We start from the raw sequence: 13747 nt of genomic DNA on the forward strand, positions 1-13747 counted from the left end.
CAATCTACTCATCTGACAAAGGGCTAATATCAAGAATGTACAAAGATCGTAAACAAATTTACAAGAAAAAAATCAAATAACCCCATCAAAAAGTGGGCAAAGGATATGAACAGACACTTCTCAAAAGAAGACATTTATGCAGCCAACAGACACACGAAAAAATGCTCATCATCACTGGCCATCAGAGAAATGCAAATCAAAACCACAGAGATACCATCTCACACCAGTTAGAATGGTGATCATTAAAAAGTCAGGAAAAAACAGGTGCTGGAGAGGATGTGGAGAAACAGGAACACTTTTACACTGTTGGTGGGACTGTAAACTAGTTCAACCATAGTGGAAGACAGTGTGGCGATTCCTCAGGGATCTAGAACTAGAAATACCATTTGACCCAGCCATCCCATTACTGGCTATATACCCAAAGGATTATAAATCATGCTGCTATAAAGACACATGCACGTGTATGTTTTTTGCAGCACTATTTACAATAGCAAAGACTTGGGACCAATCCAAATGTGCAACAATGATAGACTGGATTAAGAAAATGTGTCACATATACACCATGGAATACTATGCAGCCATAAAAAAGGATTAGTTCATGTCCTTTGTAAGGACATGGTTGAAGCTGGAAACCATCATTCTCAGCAAACTATCGCAAGGACAGAAAACCAAACACCACATGTTCTCACTCATAGGTGGGAATTGAACAATGAGAATGCTTGGACACAGGGTGGGGAGCATCACACACTGGAGCCTGTCATGGGGAGAGGGAAGGGGGGAGGGATAGCATTAGGAGATATACCTAATGTAAATGACAAGTTAACGGGCGCAGCACACCAACATGGCACATGTATACATATGTAACAAACCTGCACGTTATGCACATGTACCCTAGAACTTAAAGTATAATTAAAAAGATAAAAATAAAAATAAAGAAATGATTTAAAAAAAGCGTAGCAGTCTTTCAAATGGAGTTAGAACAAAGAGATTGGAATAGAAAGGAGAAAGCAGCATTTTAATAATGGATTTATAACTTGGATTTGCTGAAAACATCTGAATATCCCTTCCAATTCCCAAAATAGGGCACACTGGAGCTTCACATCAAGCTATGAAAACTTAAACGGAGGATACACAGTTTTCTACTTCCAGCAATTTACTAAGTTTTATCAATTCTATGAGGTGTCCAATGTCCTTACTATTCATTCCTCCCCTTTTTGCTTAAGTTGTTCACAGTGTTTCTGTTGTTTCCTGCTATGAATTGAAACTAGCTCCCTGCCACAATTGTAGACATTTTACGCTATTGTTGTTCCATATGTCTTAATTTAGATTCAGGGAATGGATGCCTTTTAAGAATCCGGGATGATGGCTGCTAAACAGAATCTAAGGTCAATACCTAATAAACTATCTAAGAGGAGGGAGAAAGAGAGGATAAGAGTACTCAAAAGTCTTTAATGTAGAGAGTAGGGCCTATATCAGGGGCTAGGATGATAAATTATCTGGAATACAGAATTTCTGAAGAGAAACAAGAAATAGGATAATGGTGATTGTCAGGGAGGTAGCTTTGAATTCACTATTGCTTTTTTGTTTTGTTCTGTTTTACATTGCTTTAATTTTTCAATCACTGTTAGCAAAAAATTAAACTTGAAATTCAAAAAGAAAATTAATCCTATTTAGACATTATAAGAAGTGAAGGAAATAATCTAAAGTAAAAATTGAGAGTGGAAATTGTTATATTTGCAAATGAAAAAGTCTAAAAATGCTGGGTCTCATGCCAGGATCTACAAAATAAGAGAAAAGACAAAGAATAGTTATTAAAAGTGCTTAATCTGGGGTCAACTTCTTCAGTGGCCCTAGTAGGAAAATTGACTTGACCAGGAACTTGACCAAGTGGACTGAGCACTATGAAACTTCCAAGAGATTCTCAATATTCAAATAAAATTGACCTGAACTGCACTTATGAGACACACATCCATGACCTTTGCCTTTGTAGAATTCAGTTTTCATCTCATCCAACATGCCTGCTCACAACATGTATTCAGTCACAGAGGCACTGACGCTGAGATTATCATTATCACATCTCAAACTAATAATTAAGACATCTGAAACTTGGTGTTCCTATAGATTAAGATATTAGGAGTTCTTTAGGACAGTATGGTAGTGAGAGAGAAAATAAAATTAGGAGGATGTTGGAAAAGGTGCTTAAAGGTAGAGAAATGTAGGATTCATGCAAGGCACTTAGCTTTTTTGTTCAGCTCTTCTCCAGAACTAGGCACACTATGGAAACATGATCAGAACTGAGTGACGAAACATGTAAATTGTTCTTGGCCAATGCTTCAAAACTGGGGTAAACTGGGATAAACTGATGCAGTTTCTTGCAACTGGAGAGTATTGACTTCTGAGTTTCCAGCCTTGTAAGGCCTTACTGGGATGCCCAAATGACAAGCAATTGAGTTCCTGAGAACCTGCCTGTGTTGTGGCCCAATGCATGGGAAGCACTAATGTAACCTATGAAAACTTCATTTTAAATAGACTCTTCTTCAGGTCTGATATTAGCCTATCCTGACCTTTGTACCTGCTGGATTGCTGGCACTTTTGTGGGGTAAATATGCTGTCCTTCCTCTGATTAAATGCAGCCCCTACTTGGCAATATCTGAGACCTGGCAAGAGGTATGTGAGCTGGATTTAGCTCCTGCTCACTCCTCTACTGGGTACCCATGTATAGTATGTCTATTCAGTATTCTATTATCCTTTCTTTTATTGAACTAATTTTATGCAATCTCCAATCTAGTGGTCATTGATGACCTTATTCTTTTAAATTTATCAGTTATGCTTCTGTCTTCATGAATTCTTTCTTAGGCTCAAATATTCCCTTCTTCACCTAATTGTTTACTCAAGTTTAAGAGTTTCATATTCTCTTAAATCTACCTAAAAAAGGAAAAAGAAACCTAAAATGTCTCTTCCCTGTCATCTTTCTGTGTTGTTGTTTTTGTTTTAGTTTGTTTTCTGTCAAACAAATTCATACCAAATCACGTCATCTAATAGTTCAAGATAGTGTTGAAGCTCACCAGTTATGACGTCCAGGAACACACCTGTAATGTTTATTTCCCTTGCTGTAGACACGTGAGGTATCTAGAGAAGACGTTTTTAAGAGGTGCTTGCTTATTACAATACTTGGCTTGGACTGCGTGATTCTAAGAAGGGATTAAGAAAGTGAAGGCTCAATTTGAATTGAGTGCTGTCAGGAAGCAGGGGCAGTTCAGTGGCTATGTGTCTTAGTTATTTTTTATCTAGGAGGGGAGAAGATTAAAGCCAAGCTAGAGTTGTCATTGATAAAGTAGTAGTCCCTCATGTTACTAAAAAGAAGAACTGTTATTTTTGTATGCAGAGTATTTCTGTCTCTGTCTTGTTTTAGGCATAGTTGTGGAGCAGTTTTACCTGTCTTGTCCACCATAGTCCCCGGGTGGCCAAGTCTGGTTTTTGTTTATATTCTTCAAGGGTTGTTTATATTTAGTTGAAAATATTAGACCTAACTACTAGGTCTCAACTGCCAGGTATTAATCTTTTTCAATGCATAAACTTTTTATAATATGCTTGCTTTTCTCTATTTGCTCTCACTTCTCTCCAGGTCTTTTCTAGTGGGGAGTGCTGATGCATAGTTAAGTGGAAAATAGAATGGATCCTGTCAGATACCCGGGTGAGGCCTTTCCTGAAATCTTCTGGCTGCAAAAATAGAGAGGAAAAATAGAGCTAATGTGAATTTGAACTTTGCAAATATCAAAGATCTTTGCTGGAGAATAAAGAGAGTATATAGGTCAAAGAAGTGACAGTACAGAATATTGCTCCTGTGAAACCATCTAATGGAATAAAGGAGCCTTGTGCATTCTACCTAGATTGGCCATACAATTCAAGGATAGCCCCCAAGTATCTGTGTTTTGGATTGATGATCCCACCCACTTTAGATTCCCCTTTGTGATTTCCATCTTGTATTAGGGAGATTAGTGGGCTTTTGTCAGAATTACCTACAAACTGCAATAATATGGGGGAAATCCCAAGTGTTTCTTCCATACTGTACCTTAAATTCATCCCTTCTGGCTACATACAGCAAAAGCTCTAAAAGGTCTGGAAGGTCTTCAGTAACAGACTTCTTTAGTTTTTATATCTAATATAGCTTTTTGTTATTTTTATATTCACCTGATAATTTCCATGGCAACTGGTGTGAGGAAAAAGTCATTGGTTTGAAAGGTATTTCAACTCTCTTATCCGGAGAAATGTATGTGATTTCTAAAGATTGAAACAGAAAAGGTATATTGCCTATGATGAGCAGTTAAAAGTTTTTATATGTGAATCGTTATAATCTCTGCAAAATTTCATTAATCCAAAATTCTCAGAGTGAGATAAACTGTATGCCCCATTCTTTCCAAATGAGACAGAAACAAACTTTAGCAAACAGACTTAAAGATGCTTTCAGTACCCTTTGGTAAGGAAAGTTTCAAGTGTCTTCCTGCTGCATAACCCAACACTTCAAACATAGACATATCTATCAAAGGAATGACCAGATAGCCAGTTTACAAACCTGCTGACCTGTTCTTAAGGAAGAATTTTGTGAACAAGAGTTAGTCTAATGTTAAACCTCAAATTGACTTCCTCTTGCCATCCGGAAAATCCTAACACTGACTCTTGAAACCAATGAATATGTAGTAAAGGAATGTGTGCATTTTACTATTATGTTCAGAAAAACATAATTTATAAGTAAAAAGTACTGCAACCATCAATGCCCGATAAAGGAAAAATACCTTAAAATTGTTTTTATTTTTGCCATTGCTCACTAATTTGAATGAGATTGATAAGGATGAATTTCTTTCTCTCTCTCTCTCTCTTTCTTCCTTTCTTTTTTTGAGACAAGGTCTTACTATGTTTCCCAGACTGGTCTCGAACTCCTGGGCTCAAACAGTCCTCCTGCATTGGCCTCCCAAATGCTGGAATTACAGGTGTGAGTCACCACGCCCAGCCCTAGGATGAATTTCTTTTTAATTGGCATGTTATTTAGGTGCTTTCAGAAATATATTTATAGATTTCCAAATGAGAGAAACTTTGGAAGTCATCTAGCTTATAAATGTATCTAGCTTAGAAAATACTGTAAAAATGAGTTCCATTTTGTTAAGTACATAGTCCTTAAAAAAGGTAAATTGCAGCTTTAATTTATTTAGACTCTTTATAAATATGCTCTGTGAATTTTCAAGACAGGATAGAAAATAGAGAATTGCCCAAACTAGTCTTATCAGACAACCCATTTTCTGATTCATATCTGTTAAAATTTTCTAGAAACATATTTTAAGAAGCATTATTTAGAAAACTCACATCTGTCCCAACTTTCTCATTTTCTTTAATGAAATCTGACAGAGATAAGCTAAGTGATGTGTCCATAATCTGTTATTGTCAGTTCCCAGAATAGTACCCAGCTTCCTGATTTCCAGGCTAATTTTTCCACTACACCACACACTTGCAACTTGTAGGCATATCACTACCAGATGATCGTTGTTTTACATACTTATCTGTATAAAATTATATTATTTATTCCTTTAGAATGTATTGAAGAGTTGTTTTATTATTTAGTGAATTTATAGTCAAGTAAATAATTCAAAACTCCCAAAGTGCTATGTTTTAATTATGTCCATATTTGACTATGTTGCCAAATATATCTATTTTTAATATAAAATAGAGTGTAAGACTGATAAAAACCAATGCAAATTGGATAATTTTGTTTAAATCTTTCATTATAGCCAGTAAAATATTGTCAAGTAGCTCATATTGGCCTAAAATATGTTTCTCTTCATTGCCACAGCTGTAAATTAAATCTGAATCTAATGTTTATGTATCTACTGCATACTTAGAATAAACCATGGCTTGAAGTCCCTTTTATAAATAATCAGTTTTGCTATTAATCAAGTTAAACATTTCAATAATATACGAAATACATTAGTTTCTTGGAGGAAAGTGTCAGCGGTAAAAGTATCATGGAAGCACTTAGCTCATTCAGTAAACAAAACTTGGGTGGAATAGTGACTGTAAAATATTGAGTCAGGGAAAAAACAGCTATGTTATACAGAGGTCTTTTGGAATTTTCCCTTGAAGGTCTTTTTAACTATGTGCTAAATTGAAAAGCAACTATAATTTTACCAAACTGGAGAGAACTTAGGAAATAAAATATACCTAAAATCTGATTATTGCCATTACTAAGAACTATTATTTTTAAACCAAGATAAAATTTGGATTAATTAACTGTCTTAGACAATAATTGAGTTACTACACTAAGTGAATATATTATTAATGTTTATTATTTTAAAAGATCTTTGATTTAAATGTCACAAACTTTCTTATTCTAATAAATAAGAAAGTTTATCAAAATCCAGTGGAGAACTAGCTTTTACATGAAATAAATCTATTTATTTTTCTTTCTTGGGATTCAGAGGCATGGGTTTCTGAGTCCTTGGGAAACCTGATAACATGCCATATGAGGGAAGAGAAGCTTATTTCTTCCAACTTTTCCCAAGTGTGTTAGTCTACAAATGTTTCTCCTCTGTATTGTCAAGATCTTTCTTCCAGATTTTTTTTTTCTGTTCCATCTAAGTACAGGTTAAAAATGCCTCCAACCTTTACACATTCCCTAGCTCTTAAATCAGTCTGGTTATTCAGCCCTAGGAAGAATCTGTATTCGAAGTATCCATTGTTATGATTTTCTGCCCTGAGTTCACACATATTTATAAAAAACACTTTAAAGTGTAAATTATTTTGAGGTGTTATGCAGGGATCCTTAAGGAAAAGGGTAATATCAAAATCATCTTTGTGTCCTCAAAAACTAGATAGTGCTTGTGAAATAATAGCAGTTTGGCAGTTATTGTTTGCGTGAACAATGAATGAACGCTAAATTCACACTGTCGTAATTTACAAAGTATGTTTTGCCTTACAATATAGTAGTTTATAAACAGAGTGACCAAGTGCCTTGGTTTACCAGGATTGAGGAGTTTCCCAGAAAATGGGATTTTAATGCTAAATCTAGGACAGCCTCGGGCATGCTGGGATGATTTTTCAGCTTATTGGTATATAGAAAATGAAGACAAGGAAGGGACAATAGAAACCTTCACTAGATCTGAAGAAAGGTAAGAATTATTTCTGTATCCTCCCATGCACCCCTGTGTTCTTGGTAACTTCTTTTAAAGTTTCCCTTGCCCTGAGGCTCTTGACCCTGTCTCACCACTTCTCTTCCTTCACTTACCCTAGGACACAGCTGTACTCTGCCAAGCTCTAGCCTCAGATAGTCTTTTTTTTCTTGCTGTTCATTGAAACTCACCTATTTTATTCTATTGTTGGAGAGATTATACTCACACTACAATGAATAATGTTCTCATACACCCTAATCCTGGCATATATTCATTTTCGTGTTACTTATTCAACAAATATTTATTTGTTATCTACTATTTTTTAAGGATTGTTCAGGCCCTGAAGATAGGCAATATGAAAGGATAGAGTGACAACCATAAAAAAAATACACATAGACATGAAAGCAAATATATAATTGATACTTATTGCTGGCTGTAGTAATTTTTTATAAAGTCACTGTGAACACTGAATTAATGAGTACTGAACCAATGCTTCTAGGGCAAACACAGGTTTAGGTTCCCCTGAGTCTCTAGTCACAATATTTTTGTCAACCAATCAATACATAACTTTGTTCTATATGAGTTTCTGTTTTAAACTACATTATTTAAATATATTGTTGATTTGTTAACATTGAACTCATGGCCAACAGCACAACTGATGCCTTAGCAAAGCTTATCCGTATGCCTGCGGAGAACGTCAAAAGGGTTGTGAGCATTGATTTGGGGGTTACCAATAAATTATAGCAAGTCAGCAAGTTCTCAAACATGTAATACATAAATAGTAATGATTCATTATAATTCAAATAAAGATATTTTGGGAGAAGAGGAGGTAAAAAACAACCCAAGACTGATGGGTGGAAGATTCAGGGCAGGATTCACAAAAAGTAGTGTTTAACACAAAACCCTAATGGTGTGTGTAGACACAGATATGGGACAGTCGAGATGAGGGAAACAGCATATGTGGAGGCAAAGAAGGAAACCTTCATTTATTGTTTAAATGTAAAGGATGGAGTGAGAGGGTGAATACCATAAGTTGAGGTGGGAGGTTAAGGCAGGAGAATTGCCTAAGCCCAATAATTCAAGGCCAGCCTGGGCAACATAGCAAGACATTGTCTTAAAAAAAAAAAAAGGGGGGGGGGGCAGGAAGGTAGTAAGGAGCCAGCTCAGAAGGGTTTACCATGACGTGAAGTGTTTAAAGTTTATAAATCACAAAGAAATATTGGAGGCTTCTGAAAGAAAACAAGCAGAGTCATTAGATTTTCCCTTTAAAAAACTTCGCTGGCATCTCTGTGAAGGATGGATTGGAGAGGCAAGAGATGAGTCAAGAAAATCGGAAAGTAAGTGATAACAATGTAGTAATAATTAGGAGAAAAGTGGAGGTGCCTATATGAAGGCAATAATAATTGAGATATTAAGAAGAAGGACATAAAAAATGATTAGGTTCTTCTTTGAGTTAATAAATAAGAGTTAATCAAAGTAAATTAATGATAGTTGATGTCAAGTTTGAGGCCAAATAGGAGAAAAAGTTTTGGATGTTGCGATCCACCAAAATAAGAAATATAAGATCTCGTGTTCAGATTTGGTCAAGTTACTTGTGGTGAATGGTAAATTCAGAAAACAATAGATAACAGAAATCTTAGCATAAGGGTCTGGAGCTCAGGAGAAGATTCAGAACAAGATACTTATTTGGGAATCTTTAGAGTAGAAATAGCCGATCGAGTTAAAGGCATGAAATAAATTGCCTGTGCAAAAGAACAGTCATACCTAATACTTATATTGTACATACTATATTATTGTTGTCACTCCCAATTTACAGGTGGGCCACAGAAAGAATACATGACTTTCCAAAGTCACATATCTGTCAAATAGTAGGGCCTAGATTTCAACCAAAGTAATATAGCTTCAGGTAACCTAGAAACCTCTTTGGGGTATGTCAGAATATAATAAATAGATAAGATAAAAAGATGCTGCAAAACAAAATCTTCAAAGAGAATACCAGGGAAGCAGGAATAACCAAAAGACTGATGATCTTCAACAAAGGTGCCAAGAACACACAATGGGGAAAGACAGTTTCCTCAGTTAAATGGTGTTAGGAAAACATGATGTCCATATGCAGAAAAATGAAATTGAACTCTTATCTCACCCCATATGCAAAAATCAACTTAAAGTCTTAAACATAAGATCTGAAACTGCAAAAATAAATTGACTGACCCCAAAAGTACAGGCAACAAAAGCAAAAATAGACAAATGATATTATATCAAACTGAAACCTTCTGCATAACAAAGGAAATAATCAACAGAGTGAAGAGACAACCTACAAAATGGAAGAAAATATTTGCAAACTATGCATCTGAAGAGGGATTAATAAATAGAATATATAAGAAACTCAACCAATTAACAAAAAAATCCCAAATAATCACATTAAAAATGGGCAAATGACATGAATAGGCATTTCACAAAAGACAACATACAAATAAATAGTGAACTGGTATATGAAGAAATGCCCAAAGTCATTAATCATCAGGGAAGTACAAATCTAAACTACAATGAGATATCTCCTCTCACATGTTAGAATGTCTAATATTAAAATGATGGAAGATAATGAGTTAGGTAGGATATAGAGAAAAGGGAACCCTCACATACTGTTGGTGGAAATGTAATAGTATAGGCATTATGAAAAATGGTATGGATGTTCTTCAAATTGTTGAAAATAGAACAACCAAACAACCATGTGATCCAGCAATTTTACTTCTAGGTATATCCAAAGAAAATAAAATCAGTATGTCAAAGAGATATCTGTAGATATCTGTATTCCCATGTTTCTTGTAGCATTATTCAGAATAGCTTATGTATAGAATCAACCTGGGTCTCTATCAATGATGAATGAATAAAGTACATATATATATGTATGTATATATGTATATATACACATACATAATTATAGATTATAGTTATAGAATATAGCATTCTATCATGTGTATATGTGTATATATGTACATGCTCTATAATATAGTATCTATAGTAATATATAGTATTCCATTTTGTGTACCTGTACCATTCAGCCTTAAAAAACAAGGAAATCCTCTCATTTGCAATAACATGGTTGAAGCTACAGAATATTATACTAAGTGAAATAAGCCAAGCCAAAAAAAATACTGTATAATGTCACTTGTATGTGGAATCTAAAATGTCAAACTCATAGAATCAGAGTAAAATGGTGTTTACTCAGGGATTGGAGTTCATGGGAGGTGATGAGATGCTGGTTCAAGGATACAAAATTTGAGTTAGACAGGAGGGATATGTTCAGGAGACCTATTGTAAAGCATGATGACTATAGTTAATAACAATGTATTGTATACTTGAAAATTGCTAAGAGAATAGATTTTAAACATTTCCACCATAATGGTAAATCATCGGTATGTGAAGTTATGAAAATAGCTTGATTTAGCCATTTTACAATGTATACCTATATCAAAACCTCATTTAAACTATAAATATTTACAATTTGTATTAGACAAATTAAACAATTTTTTTTTTTTTTTAGACAGAGTTTCACTCTGTCACCCAGGCTGGAGTACAGTGGTGTGATCTCAGCTCACTGTGGCCTCCACCTCCCAAGCTCAAGCGAGTCTCCTGCCTTAGGCCCCTGAGTAGCTGGGATTACAGGTGCCCACTACCGCACCCGGCTAATTTCTGTAGTTTTAGTAGAGACAGGGTTTCTCCTTGTTGGCCAGGCTGGTCTCGAAATCCTGACCTAAAGTGATCCACCTGCCTTGGCCTCCCAAAGTGCTGGGATTACAGGTGTTAGTCACCGCACCCAGCCAAAAAATATTATTTTTTAAAGATAAAACAAAAAAGAAGCAAGAAAAGCTCATTTCATAGAATTTGAAGGTGAAATTAGTTCAAGAAGGTCAGTCATCAGTGCTAGAAGTGGTACATCAATAAATAAAGAGAAAACTAAAATGTGTCTGTTGGAATTGAGACCTCCTAGGTCATTGGTTATCTTAGCAAAACTTAAGTTTTTCATGGTTTAAGAAATATAAGGAAAGATGCAATTTGTAGTACCTTTATCTTAAAACACTACTGTAAAAGAAAGGAGATTGGAAGGGTTATAACAAAAGAGTATAGGCAAGGAAGAAGTGATGTTGAAAATAGAAAAAAAATGATTGCAGCAGTAAGTTCTGGCGAAGGCTGAAGTGGATGAGATGAAGAGCAACATTAGAAAGTTATCTTCAAATTCTAAGGCACAGTTTAGACATAATAAGGGCAGGTATAATATATATAAAGGAGAAAGTGAAAAACTTTGCACTAGATATTTTCTTTTCTTTGAAAAATAAAAAATATAGCATATTTGTATTTTTAAAAAGAGATGAAATACTTTATCCTTAAAAAACAACTATACCCATTTCTGATAACAATGTTGTCAACCAGCATAACAGATGAGTAGGAGAGAAGGTTCTTTGGTCAAAGGGGATTTTATAGTACATCTTCATATCATGCTGTTGAGATGACTAAACTACACCTGACAAGCAGAATCTTGACTGAAAATTGAGTTATTTGGCAGAAAAAGAAAATTTAGTGCTAGGAAATTTTCTAGTGATGTTTCACTTTATTTATCTTAACAAAACCCAGAGTCCCAGGCTAACAGTGAAGAGCTACTCTTCTCTGGGTACTCCCATGTGTAAGCAAAATACACATGGGAATAAAGTCCCATTTGTTTTTGCCTGGGGCTTTGTAAATTAGACTGGCCAAACACCCTTAATCTGTGTTTGGCCAGTCTAATTTACAGAGCCCAGCTGGAGAATGTAAGATGGGTAGAGGAAAATATTTTTTCCTTTCCTACAGTTTTGATGATGAAAATGAGATAGCTGAGACACTTCGCTTGCTCCAGATGCAGTAGAAATCTAGGACCCTCTGACAACACCAGCCCAAGATGAATTCTTATTAAAGTCAGCGTCCCAGATTTCTGACTGCAGGTTTCAATCAAGTAAGGGTGGGAAAAAGCCTCTGTCTTTTTTTTTTTTTTTCAAATTTAGATTAACTGAAGAAAAAATAATTTGCTAAAATTTGTTCTTTGGATTGTGACTCCTGTGAATTTGTTCCCAGTATTTGTTGGTTATTGATCCTTTCTTTCCCTGGGACAGCTATTTCTATCCCAAGTTTCTCAGTTTGTGTCATGAGTACCTGGCTTGACTTTTTGCAAGGTTGTACATGCTGTCGGGCCTACACCTTAAGGCAGTCAAATGTCTGGTTGCAGATCCTGAGAATATGTAGATGGAGGGGCAGAAATGTGAGATGCACCTCCTTTGTGGCTGATATCCTACCAATTGTTACCAGCTCAGAAGGTTGATCGAAGTCTTTGAGTCTATCTTTGGGAGTGAATCTGGATCAGAAAGGCTGCATCTTTTGAATACTCTTTGGAGACACCTCTTAGCTAAGCTACAAAATGACTGATTGGTTTGGTGTTGGGTCACAATTAGAATAGGTATACTTTTTGCTTAAGAAAGAGTGAGGAGTGAACTAAATACTGCCAGGAATATTTACTGTTTGTCATGGCTGCATTTTTTCAGTACGCTATGGTCAGAAGTTGGCCTAATTCGGGGCAAATTTTCAGAGCCTAATATGAACTATGTTTAAGGCCTTTTCTCCTAAGCTAAAATATAACTGTGTACTTAGAATGAAAGAAAACATCCTAAAGTCTTTGTGGAATGATTTATTGAAACAGTTCAAAGGCACAAAGTTCTAAGTCTCTAACACGGGAATCTTTACATTTTCATCTTAGTTGGAACTCTTCTCCCTGATATAAAGAAGCAAACTCAAGGTAATATAACTGGATGGGTGGGTCCACCCTTTGATATCATTCAGGCTGCAACTGAGTTCTTTGAGGAATTAAAAACAACTGTCCAGTCTAACAGTAACAAAGGAGAGAGGAATGAGTGCCTCCATCTGTCCACATGGCTGAAGCTCTGATCTTTGTTTCCTTTCTTGCCTTTAACACAGTTCTCCAACCCCTGTCATGTAGATGTGAGAAACATCATCATTTGACTTACATGTTGGCTTTCATCTCTGTTTTCCCTAGGGTTCTTCAAGCTGACAACCATTTCTTTCTCTGGATTAAAATCTCTGTGCACCGGAAGTCCACAATAATTCATATAATTCTCCCCATATCACTGTCCAAAATACCAGATTCTGATGTTTATATTGTGCATATGTCAGTCTCAGAAGTTGAGTATCATCATTCAAACCTCCCATTTTGCCTTCTTTCTGGTCTTTAATTTGGCTTCTTATCCAGGTTTTATTCCCCGTCCATTTTCTGGCTGTAATCTCTACTACTATTTGTTTTACCAATTCAATTTTCTTTTCTTTCTTATCCCAATCCCCTTGCTGTGTTTACTAGTCTTCCCTTCTACTTTTAATATTCTTATCAGATATACACAAGTTATGTGTGTATATATGGGCATAATGTGCAATTAAACATGTAATTGATACCCACTATTCAGTGCAGGTATTCATGTCTACCTAGCAAGGGCATGGGCCATAAACTGAAGATTTGCATCCCCCAAAAATTCCTATGTTGAGACCTAATATCT

The 13747-nt window shown here is 35.5% G+C and overlaps 1 protein-coding gene across 2 annotated transcripts in view; it reads left to right on the forward strand.

The window, feature by feature from the left end:
• The window catches only part of LOC112209764 (heterogeneous nuclear ribonucleoprotein A1-like), a 46144-nt gene that overhangs the window by 16678 nt on the left and 15719 nt on the right, over nucleotides 1–13747 (forward strand). The window lies entirely within an intron of this gene.

This window comes from Pan troglodytes, chromosome 6 (assembly GCF_028858775.2).
Source record: "Pan troglodytes isolate AG18354 chromosome 6, NHGRI_mPanTro3-v2.0_pri, whole genome shotgun sequence".
Taxonomy (NCBI): Eukaryota; Metazoa; Chordata; class Mammalia; order Primates; family Hominidae; genus Pan; species Pan troglodytes.